The following is a 12031-nucleotide window of genomic DNA, read 5'->3' as shown; positions in this document are numbered from 1 at the left end:
TCTTTTCCTTGGAGGAGAGGACGCAGTGCATGACGACAGTTTGTTTGCGTGTGGGCACGAAAAAGCTTGCAGGGGTTAAGCAGCAGATTACCTAAAGTGTTCTTGTGTGAGCAGGGACCGCGCCAGGCTGCCGTGCTTTGGACAACTGTCACGCTGGCATAACTCAGTTCCTCTGATTGGGTACTCTCAGCCACTGATTAAAAATGCTGATGCTGTCTCTGCGCTCCTTTCCACTTGGAGGAGAAATCTCTTTCCCCACCCCCAAGCCCACCTCTAGGATGTAAGTAATGGTGGGAAGATGAACATGAAAACAGTGCAGCCTGAGTGACTGGAGGAAAACAGCAGCCTGCTTTAGCTGCAGTGTTATGTAGGAGTCGTTTCCAGACTTCTTACCGTAGATTTTTCAGCACAAACTGCTAGCAGGTTTTGGAAGGCTGAGCAAGGACTTGCCACTGCTGTGTTAGTGTTTTCTGTGTAGCATCAAACTGCCTTGCTTTTCCCTGGACAGCTGTGTTCAGAGCTTCAGGTGGAAATCTTTCTATTGAAGAGAGATAAAAAGGATCTTTAATCTGATTCTCTTTGGATCTTTCTATTTTTATGGTAAGTGCCAGCATGTATTGGCTGAGCATAGCTTCTTTGCTGCAGTGCTCATGCTCTCTCCCTCCCTCCCTCTCCCCTTTCTCCTTTCCCTGTCTGTTTTTCCCCCTATGTTCTTAGATAATCCTCATGACCTTCACTCAGTACTAGTTACCATTTTCATCTACTTCATAGCAGTTGTGAGCTAACTGAAATATGTTTTCTCTTGATTTTTGCTCTTTTCCCCTCTCGGACTCAGAGCTCTGAAGTAGTGATTGCAATCTGAGTGTTGCCTCTTTGTCCTTGAAACAGGAGGCTTGAACGTTGCTTGCAATCACCCGTGGCAGCAATGGCTTAAGGTTCTGGGGAACTGAAGGAGAGATTTGATGAAGATGACTCATTTCTGTAGATCTGCATTGCTCTGGCAGAATGGCATGGATAGCCCCCTGCTTTGGCTAGTCATCCAGAGAACTCTGACACCCCTGTGTGCAAGAGTGCGGAGTACATGTGGTTTATGCGTGTGTGTGTTATTGGCATAGGAAGGACCCGCTCTTCCAGCATTTTATACATAGAAACACCTGATGACATAGATTTAAGTTGGACCTTCTGCATCTTTAAAGTGCTGACTGGCTGGGACGAGAAGTTACAGCACAAGCAACCCAATAGCCCTCATCCCTCTCTGATCTATACAGTTGCAAATTCTTACTCTTTTACAACTCCACAGTCGAAAAGAAGTGCAACTAAATTAAATCTTTTCTTACTTAATCCGTGTCCTAATCTATGTTAACAGCACTGATGTTGCAAGTAAGAAAGGTCATTATTTTGTCCACAGGCATCTGTGACCTTAGACATAATCTTTTGTTGTGTGAAACATAAAAGTAAATGCAAATACTTGCCTTTTAGTGTGAGAGAACTGCAAAAATATTAAGTTACATGTTTTATATTGTGAATCCATTATGTGAGTTGAGTACACATAGCAGTTACACACTGCAGGAATAGTAAGGACTTCACTAAATCTTTAAAGATCTTCTGAAGTCAGATGTAGCACAGGCTCAAACTCATTCTAAGGTGACATGCCTTCAAAGGGAGGCAATGGGGTGATGTGTTCTTACACTTTTGTTTTAATGAGGTAGGACAAGAATAAAGATTTAATTCTGTCTCTGCAGTGCCCTTTTCAAGAAAGAGAAATGCTGATATCCAGAAATTATTTTCATTGTTTAATGTGTTTTATGCCATGGCTTAATGAAATAATTTTGCTGGTGGTTCATGCTGTAATTCAGAGGGGCTTATTTCACCTGAGCTGCTTAGATCAGCACAGTTTGTGTACCTCCTTCCCTCTCCCAAATGAGTAAAAACTTTCAGATGTTGCAGTTGTTTTGCGCTCAAGTACAGAAAGGACAGGAAAGGGTATTTATGTGTGGTTGGCTTGGTGTGTGCGCGCTGCAGAAGGAAGGACACTCAGGGATCAAAGCAGGACATTCAGTGTTCAGCACCTGCAAGAGGTACAAGGGGAGGAGAAGTCCTCACACAGATCTGCAGGTATGGGATTTCATGGTGCAGTGAGGTACCTGCTGCATTGCTTTCAGGGGGAAAAAAAAAAAAAAAAAAAGAAAGGTACGTTAGGGGCCAGCACATGCCCAGATGCCAGTGGTCCTAGTCAGCTGTCTCATCTGCTCATGATGGCATCATGCTGCACCCACTGGTGCAGCAGAGACTCTTCACCAATCCAGGAAGGCATGCTGCAAACCTGCCTTTCCTGCTCTCTTGGCATCTGTGCAGTTCAATGAGTTGTTCAAGCAAAACTTATCCCTAAAGCAGTCCTCCCCAGTGTCTATTATAAAAAGGCTGTAAGGTCGGCGTTTCTTAAGTGGGGAACAAAGATGTCTGTATTTGTTCTGTTTCCATTTCAATAAGCTCTGACACAACTGCAGCAGTAAAGAAACTTTTGGTTGTGAAATAAGACCAGCAGTGATCTTGTTAGCACACGTGGGGAAAGGTCCTGAGTGCCTGTAGGTCACAGCATCGCTTTTAGGAGACCAAGCTTAAACTTCTCTGTATTAAAAGTAAGAAGTAATTGTGTATAGACATCTGCACATTGAAATGCTTACTGTGTTTTTTTCTTCCTTAGAAAATTAGTGTAAACTTTAGAAGAGGATATGCAAAATACATGTGCAGTCAAAATGATTCAAAAGATCAGTTAAGTGTGGCACAGTACATTATTTTTATTTTCAAGCTTTTATTATAATATCAGACATTCCCCTATATTAAAATCTACACTTATCCCTAACATTTAATCCAAAGGACTGTTCTCACTTGAAAAATGTCACGTCTGAAAGACTATCTTGTAAAAGCTGATTTTCAACCTAAAAGCATAATCACATAGTTTTTCAATAAAAGTTTAAAAGCTGAAATATAAAATTTAGTGTGCTTTTCAAATAGTCTTGTGAGGCAAAGGAGAAGGAAGAAAAATAATAAATTTTAAGTATTTTTTCCATTTTAAACCATGTGAGCTTGCAATGGGATGTTTACATTTGGAACCTGACGTCTGTGTACTGCAACTGAGATGACTGCACCTAAATTCTGCCAACACATCCTGTTGTAGCCTTGAACTCAAAAATAAAGCTCCTGTAAAACCCTTGAGAGGTAGAGAAAAGAGGGAAACCCCAAATAACAAGAAATTCAAGTAGGCAGATGTTCCTTTCAGTTCTTAGGAATCCCATGAATGCTGAGATACAGGGATGCATGCATAGTACTTCCTTGTTTCACAGCATGGTGTCATGTTAATTCCTTTGCAGAATGTCTGAGGACTGCATAGAAAACAACTGCAGGGAGGAGAAAAAAAAAAAAAGCAGCCAGCTGAAATCACCCAATGGTCTGATGAAGTCACTGCATTTTTTTTTTCTCTGTGTGTGATAAGAATGCATTCCTCACTTGATTTGTCCATAAAACCTAATTCTTTAAAACTTCATACTCCACAATACTGTCATATACATTTATGTTACAGACACAATGGAATACTTTTCTACAACATGCTCACTAATTTCCCTTAAAACTAGTCTCGTTAGTTTTATACTTCCTGTGTACTCATATACTTTTGGACGAGACACATGCAGCTATTGATGGTCACCGGCTAAAGAATGCAGGTGGTGGATTAACTGCATCCCATATTCTCTCTGTGCCCCAGACTGACATGTGATACATGTGATGCTGGGATGTGCACGATGCAGAGCTCAAGTCATCAGTACCAGGCAGTGCAGTGGTTAGGGATTTTCAAAGCACCTTGTGAAAACTGTTTGCAAATGTTTTGAAAGGTACTGTGCTACATTATACTCTTAGATAGTTCATGTAATTACATTTTATAATATCCACTACATGTATGTATTACATGCTGTATTAATTTAGTTTTGTTTGCTTCTTCCATAGCAATACAAGTATTGACATGTATCAAGAATTGACTGCAATTTCCAGGCTTTCTTTTACTCATATAGTTAACTTCTACTGATTTATCTGAACATTCTCTCTCTTTAAGTCTACAGATTTTGTACACATTGATTTCAAGGACTTTGCAGCTCTAATACTGCAAATATTACAGATCTGTCTCTATATGTCTGGGGGCATTAACAAGTTAACTGTCTTCAGCCCAGTTGCTATATTTGCAGTTTGTGGATGTCCAGAAGCTCAGTGCTTGGATGCTATGCTACATAACGTGTCAGAAGGAGTTTGGTACTTTGGGAAGTGTTTGTGGATTTTTTCCATACTTGTGTGCAAGATTTACCTTTTGGGCATTATCAAATATGTCCAACACATCTTCTTTGGGTGCACTGCCCTCTTACTAAGTGCTTTCACTCTATGCCTGTCAGATCTCAGACATTTATGCTTTCTATCTTTACAACAGCATAGCACTTACGTAGATCTGACTGACTCTTCAAGGCAACTGTGAGCTTTCTGTTCATGCTATGCATATTTGCACAGGAACAATTTTTTTTTCATAGGAAATACTAGACAATAAATTGAGCAATTTTGTAAGTTAAAGAGCTTTCTCTTGCATAGAACAAATCACAACTGTCTCATTTCAGAGTCAGTGGGGCAGAATTAGGCCTGCTTAATTGGGGAAAAATCAAAGAATTAAACCATTCCTGAAGGTCTGCTCTATTTTATAGGTTTCTTTAGCACTTCTGAACATAAAATTTAATGGGAAAGTTTAAAGACAAAGTATTTACTTCAGAATTACTTCAGAAACCTTCGTAGTCTTTTTTGGTGGAAGATATGAAGAAGATAAAATTACCTAAACTCAAGTCAACCAAATGCAAGTGGTACTTGTTCTGATCATCTGAGATGTCTAAAATCAAGACGTTTATGCTGTTCTGTTTGCAGAATAAAATGAAATAATAATCAGGTGAAAAGGTATTGGACAGCTCTTCAGCATCCCAGTGGAAGGGGTTTTAGTACTGAAGCATGTTAATGCAAGTGTTTGATCTCTAAGAACAACGTCTCTGAGCAGGATGAATATCATTGAGGCTGCAATTAAGTCCCCAGATAGGAGACCTAATGGCACGCAGCTTTGTGCGTATGGATGGATTTTGGCCTAAGAGAGCATGAATCTGAGAGATAATTTTTAAGGAAAGACTCATGTTTCTTTATAGTAGAGAGAACAGTATTATTTTTTAAGAGTTGGATGTAGAGCCTTACAACACTGCAAGGCTCAACAATCAAGGCCTCAACACTCAAAATACTTTCCCTTCCCTCTACCACCTAAGGAGGATTTATGGCAAGCATACTTCCAAATGTGCCTCCACACATGAGAGAAGACTGATCCCCACCAGATGGTGAAGTCTGAGTTTGAGTTCAGAGATTTACAGACTCTTCATGTGGGATTTAACCATCAGGCTTGCCAACAGGCTTGCTGTCCAAGAATTTTACACAGCTTGTTCACCTGAAAGCCCATATTACCAATGGATGATTTTTATTACTATTTTTTACATAAGCTCTGGGTTATTCTTAATACACTCCCTGGCATTGTTTCAGTATTAGTGTTAGCTCTTCATAGTTATTGTTGAGTGTCAAATATGAACCAGCATACCATCAACATGCGATTAGAGCCACCAGCACACCTGGGTGCCAATGTGGCACCCTAAAAACATAACCATTTTTGAACAGTCAATATTTGTATAACACAAGCCAGGATTAGGACCGTGTCATACTGGCTGTGTGTCTAAAATGCCCTGATCCTAGCAGATTGGCTCCTCATGCTTTCTCCATAGGTACAGTAGTAGAAGTTAGAGATTCTGGATTGCAATTTGAAGCATATCAAAGATCTGTGTCCCAAGCCTCTCATAGGAACCTATTGCTATTTGACGACAGGAAGCTAGGAATAGCAGTTTCGGTATAATTTAAGCCACCTGTAGGTTTTATATCACCACTGCTGGTGGTTGAAATAGATGCCTGCTTCAGGATAGATTTTTTTAAACTTCATTTATTTGCTCCTATTTGTAGCCCCCTGAAGTACTGATGTTAATTCTATATTCTATGTGGTACTTTTGGCCTTAAGTATAGAAAAATTGTGCACTTTTTTTTTTTTTTTCTTTTAAGGAAGAAGTTAATTATCAAAATCACTTAAGAGGAACAAGACTGAACTTTCTCTGAGCCAATTTGCTGTAAGGAAAAGCTAGGCTGGTGGTTATCTGTTTTGGATTCCCAGGAAATTATTTCCATTTCAGATCATTTTCTTTGACAAAACTGTTTTTGTGAAAATTAGACACAGTATTTACACGTCATATTGGACTTCTTGTTAATGAGCCTGAGAGTTCCTGGAGGATGCGTTCTTATAAAATGCCAGCTGAAATCCAAGGCTTTATGAGACTATTGGTATGTCTTGAGAGATTGTGAAGCTCGTGTTGAAAACTGGACAAGGGGAGGCAGCTACAGGCAGATTTAGCAGGACAACAGGATTGGAACCTAAGAGCCAAATAAAATGATGACCTCATTAGCAAGAATATTATTTTTCTGAATACACTAGGAAAGCAACATATACCATAATTATGAAATCTAGAGGTCATAAAAACATAATGAAGAACTAGGCAATTGATACTGGCCATAATTGTTTCAAGATTTTCATACTGAAATTGGCAATGCTGCCTTGGATAACATCCAGGGTTTTTGAGGTTATTGCCATAGAAGTTCTCTATTTTAGATGATAAGGGGAAAATAAAGTTGAAAGCTCTCCAGACTTCAGGAGAAGGAAGGGAACCCAGTCACACCTCTGAATTACAGCAATTCAGCAGTGATTGTTGCACAGATTGATGTTCCTTGCAACAACAATGATTTTCCAGTAAGTGTTTGGAAAACAATGCAATGACAGAGATTAAAGGTCACATTTCAATGCAGAGGCATAACAGACCAGAAGTGCCATGTGAAATTTCAGTATGATAATCTCATTTCCTAAACGTAAGGAAAAGGACAAAATTGAAATTCAATAGGTGTTGCAGTGGGGGTGTACAGCAGGCCCTTGCTTGTCCTGATGTGACATTGTTTGCTGAAGGACACTTTGGCTCCTGGGTTATTTTGAAAAGACAGGTAGTGAGGAAAGGAAGATGGGTTCAGGATATCTGCTTCATTTCAGTCCCAAGAGGGAGCAGAGTGAGAAGCAGTGAGACCGATGTGACACAGATTCAATGATTTTCAACATTTTCTTAAGGTCGGTTTGTGATGATTCCCGCATCTGGGATTTGCTATGCACTTTCTGCTGTTCCGTCACACTGTGACAATTACTGCATAGAAACTTCATAATTGTCAAAGATTTACATGTCTTGCTCAGGATCATACAAAAATATGTGTCTTAGCAGAACCCAGGCCTCTCAAAACCTATGCCGGTGCCCTGCTCATGTCAGATAGTTTATTCTTCCAGAAACAGTGTGAGGGGAAAAGGGAATTATCATATTGTTACAAAACATAAATAAGTATTTGGGATATTTGTGAAATAATTTCGATATCATTAATGCTTGTCTTTGCCTGTCTAAGCATTCTCAGTTATTTTTCTTTCCAGGGCATATCATGATTAGATTTAGATGGTTAGATGTCCTCTGAAGCTCTCTCTAGTACTGCAGTGCACTCTGGGCTAACTGACTTGCAATTGAAGTGATATTTCTGCTTCACTGTTGTCAAACATATGTCCTCTTCTCTTTATAGACTCCAGGGGAAAAACATATTCTGGGGACACGTTTTTTACCACTTATATCTTTTGAACTGCATTTTTTTGAAACATCTGGAAGCCTGCAAATAGATTTTATGCCTCAGATATGGCTTTGTGAGTAGTGCAGTGCATTTGTGGGTGCTTGCATTGTGTAATCTAGGCATAATTTATTATACTAAAAGGCACGGGAGAGTGTAAAATCCATGATTTAAGAACTAATAAATGGCAGAATTGGCTGCATCTATACATTATTCTGTAGACTTTAGTCAGATGTTCACATGCAGTGGTTTTCACTGAGGTTTTTCCGTGTTCCATTTTGTCTTCCTTGTCTCATGGTTAGTATGTATGATTCAAACTGTGCTCCAAAAAAAGCCATCTTGATAGATGTATTTTTATGTCTTATCAGCATAACTTCTGCTGATCACCAGATGGCAAATAATTTTCCCTTCTTGTTGTCGTTGCCAGTTCTTATTCCTTTATAGACAAGGTGAGATTTTGCATGAAAATGAGAAATGCCCATTAGCTTAGGGCACTGAATTTGAAATCCCAAGAGCATGATTTTTTCAGTGCCTTTATAGTATTGTAGCATTTCATATAATCAAAATAAGGTGTGAATTGAGATTTTGAGGCCAGAGATGGTGAGTATCATAGCTTTTATTAATGTTGTGTTGAAAGCTGGACACCCATTGAAGCCATTTATTTAGAATCATAGAATAATTAAGATTGGAAAAGTCCGCTAAGATCATCTAATCCAACCATCAACCCATCACCATGCCCACTAAATGTCCCTTGGTGCCACATCTACCCTTTTTCTGCATTGAAGGCAGAGATGGGTATACAATCAACTACCTAAAGACAAAAGTTCAGATTCTTTAAACCAGAGACTAACATTTCTTTTCATGCAGCTTCAATTTCTGTTTTTGTATTCAGCTCCCCCTCTGCTGAAGGAGAGGCCACATAGAATTGGTGGTTATCTCAGAAATGTCTCCCAAGTGCACACTGAAGATAAAAATTATTTGTGGTTGTATCATATTGCATAAGCATAAAATGTTGAGCATATATCACTGATGCAGCCTTAAACCTGGCATTTCTTTAAGTCTGGTGGCTTGATATTGCAATCTAAACATTCTTTTGATGTAGTTTTTTTAATATGTCAACAACTAAATATTTTAAAAGGAAATATGAAATCCAGGAATTTCATCCTCTGATCCTGAGAAAAATATTGGCAATATATGTAGGACAGATACTTAAGAGCTTCGTTTTTTTCCATCCTTGGTGTGAGCACACTGCGAAGTCAGCCTGGAGCCATGCTGCTTAATCTCTAGGCAGAAGGGTCACAAGGGGAAAACATGTCAGTTACTACAGAGTTCCCTCATAATGTGTAATGGGTAATTTAAAAGAAGAAAGTATTTTCTACAGCTACAAGCCTTTTTTCCGCTCCATCAGGGTAATTCTTTATTTGTTGCTATATGGTGTGGCTGCTGTCCAGGAGATCCCAGGAGAGAGGGTCTTTGCTTTCTTACTCCAACTGCTGCAGGGCTGTAACAGGGGATTAAGTGCAGGTGAGAAAACATTATACTTGTTAAGGTGTTCTTGACCACAGCATGAGAATATTACCAAGTTTAAGTTTTAAAAAAATCTGTAGGTTTCACATGGCTAATAAAAGTCTGCCTTAATGGGATATTGAGCTTCCATCAAATATCAAATCCTGCTCTAACATATGGAGAATATATACATATATATATATATTTGGCATACCAAAGTATGCTTTTTACTTCTGCAATCCTAAGCAAGTGAGTATCTTTTCCTTAAGAATCAAATAAGCTGGCAGTAAGGGCTGTAACTGACTATCTCACCCAAAAGATACTTTGCCAGTTTTAAAAGAAAGGAAATTCTTGATTAGCTATTAAGCGAGCACGAGTTTTATCTTTACAGTTTTGGTGTTAAACGTAAACCCAATTAAACAGTGAAAATGTTTTCCTTACACATTATTATAATTTTTACTAAAGGACTAATATACTAATATACTAATATAAATAGTGCAAGTAATAATTGTAATTCTTCTAAGTGCTGTGAGAAAAAGAGCTACAACTTCATTTGCATGCCCTTGAAACTATCAGAGGTATGGCCATGCTTCAGAAGTTTACCAAAAGGTCTGGCCTATGTGTCACAGTCATGGGACTACAAATTTTGAGTGAGAAAAGCATCTGAAATGCTGTTTGGAGCACCATTTGCAGACAGCTGTCACAGCACAGCATCCTGCAACGCATGAGGCTTTGTGGGGATTTGTTACCTGCTCCTTTCAGTTCCAGTGCAAGGACAAGAGCTGTGTTTAACACATGATCCCAGGAAAGGGCCTACCCTCATCTCTACCCGTTGGGCCTCATGATGAGTTAAATTTCTCATGCTTTCACTTTAGATTCTTTCTGAATTAAAGCGGTGGATTTGTCATGATCTTAATGGGCTCGTAAGCTGAAGACAGAAAAATTTCAGAGACCAGTAAATACTGCTAAGGATGTTCCTTCAATCCTTGTTTATGTCTTATAACTGGAATGTATTGTGGAGATGTTTTTACCTGTAATCATGATTATGATTTTCTGATAACAATACACTCAGAAAGCGGAGGCAGCCATTTGCATAAATAGAAGCACAGAGGGCAAAATAGGACGTTCAGCCCCTCTACAGGGCATTTTTAGGGCACTAAGTACCTAATTTTGTGCCAAGGAAATTAGAGACTTATTGATTTACTCTGAAGGATATACAGAACCCTTGGTTTCCCACAAAGACCATTTCCTCCCTGCACAACTTAACAGTTGATATAGAAAAAGTCAGGCTTGCAACCTTTGCAAAGGGTCAGTTCTGTGTTGAATTTTATGCTTTGAGAAAGAGGAGAAGTTTTTTTGTTACTCATCTCATAAAAAGTCTGCCAAGCCAATAAATACTGCACCCTGCTAACTGCAAGATGCTGAACACTTTGGTATAATGTTAATCCTTCTGGATTTAGTATTGCTATTTTGCTGAGCAAGCTCAGACTTCAAGTGGGATTAACTAATTCAGCGGCAGGTGCTTCTGATAAATGAAATGATGCAAGAGGCAGTGAGGAACTTCTTCCCCACATAAGAACATCAGCAGGATTTGATGTAATTGAAAATCTTTGGTGAAAGTGTGAAATAGAATCCAGTGCTCCATTTTTTCAGGAAATCCATAAGTAAAAATGCATGCTTTTTCTGTTCATCTTGCTCTTGCACCAGGGTGTTGCCTGGCTCAGGCAGAAGCTGCTGTTCAGCTGCAGTCAATGGATTCTCTGTGGCTAGTGATAGCTGTCTGGATAGTGATAAGTCTAAAATTCAAAGTGACCTCTACTTTCATGAGTATCACTTTTTATGAAGTATCACTTTTTATGAAGTATTATTCCAGGAGTTTTAGAAAATAGTCCATACATTTGTCATGGGGAATGAGTGAGAAAGGCAAGCAAGCAAAATTTGTTCAAATTCTTTTATTATTGAGCACATCTTACTTTCTGGTTTCTGCTAATTTTGTCTCCATAAGCACTTGAGACAGGGCATTTTTTTATTTTTTTAAAGTGCATGATGCTCGATACCTGGAATTGTGTGTTCTTGAATTCTACTGGTAAGCACTTAATTTTTGCTCTAAATTTCTAAGCTCCCAACTTTTTTAGCCTGTTTTGCATAATTTTGAAATTTATTACAGAGAAAGTCCCAAAGAATACAGATATCAGCACATGAGCCTACCAGTGGGGACAGGGATCAAATCCCTCTTTGTCTGCTTTGAACAATGGACAGAAATTCTTTGTAGAGGTGAGAAGCAAAACATCCCCTTGTTTCTATGCAAATTTTTGGCCAACTCTGCTTCCCAGTGTTTGAAGAGGAACAACCCATAAAGTAGAAATGAATGTCAGGAACAAGAGGAAGTGTGAATGATGAGAAGGAGCAGGGTCAAGAGTTTTCCAGCACAGTTCACAGTTTGTGAGTGGCACAGATGTATTGAGCTTGGAGTTGGATCTTACAGAGGATACTCAAAAAATCAGGTAGAGTGTTTTCAATTTCTCTTGCCCATGCTGGAAGGGAGAGCTGACAGCTGTTAATCGTTGCTTACTCTTGGTGTTGACAGTGTCTTACTCTACTTTCTGATGCCTACAGTGGCCTACAAAGAGCAGATACAGGTTGCAGGAAAAGTGCATCAGCCCAGGGAATACAGAATTGTGTACTTTTGGTTTTAATTAGGCTTTTCTATTCTTCAGGGTTA

At 39.1% G+C, this 12031-nt stretch overlaps 1 protein-coding gene across 4 annotated transcripts in view; it reads left to right on the top strand.

Annotated features, from left to right (window-relative positions):
- The first annotated feature begins 267 nt into the window (after positions 1–267).
- The window catches only part of ANO4 (anoctamin 4), a 168735-nt gene continuing 156971 nt past the window's right edge, over positions 268–12031 (top strand). For all 4 annotated transcript variants that reach the window (XM_052669029.1, XM_052669028.1, XM_052669027.1 and 1 more), the window contains exon 1: positions 268–600. The gene's annotated coding sequence lies outside the window, so the exon portion shown is untranslated. The remainder of the gene's footprint in view (positions 601–12031) is intronic.

The sequence above is a fragment of the Tympanuchus pallidicinctus genome, unplaced genomic scaffold, assembly GCF_026119805.1.
Source record: "Tympanuchus pallidicinctus isolate F22 unplaced genomic scaffold, pur_lepc_1.0 scaffold8, whole genome shotgun sequence".
In the NCBI taxonomy this organism is placed as follows: domain Eukaryota; kingdom Metazoa; phylum Chordata; class Aves; order Galliformes; family Phasianidae; genus Tympanuchus; species Tympanuchus pallidicinctus.
This window is presented reverse-complemented; position numbering and strand designations above follow the sequence as displayed.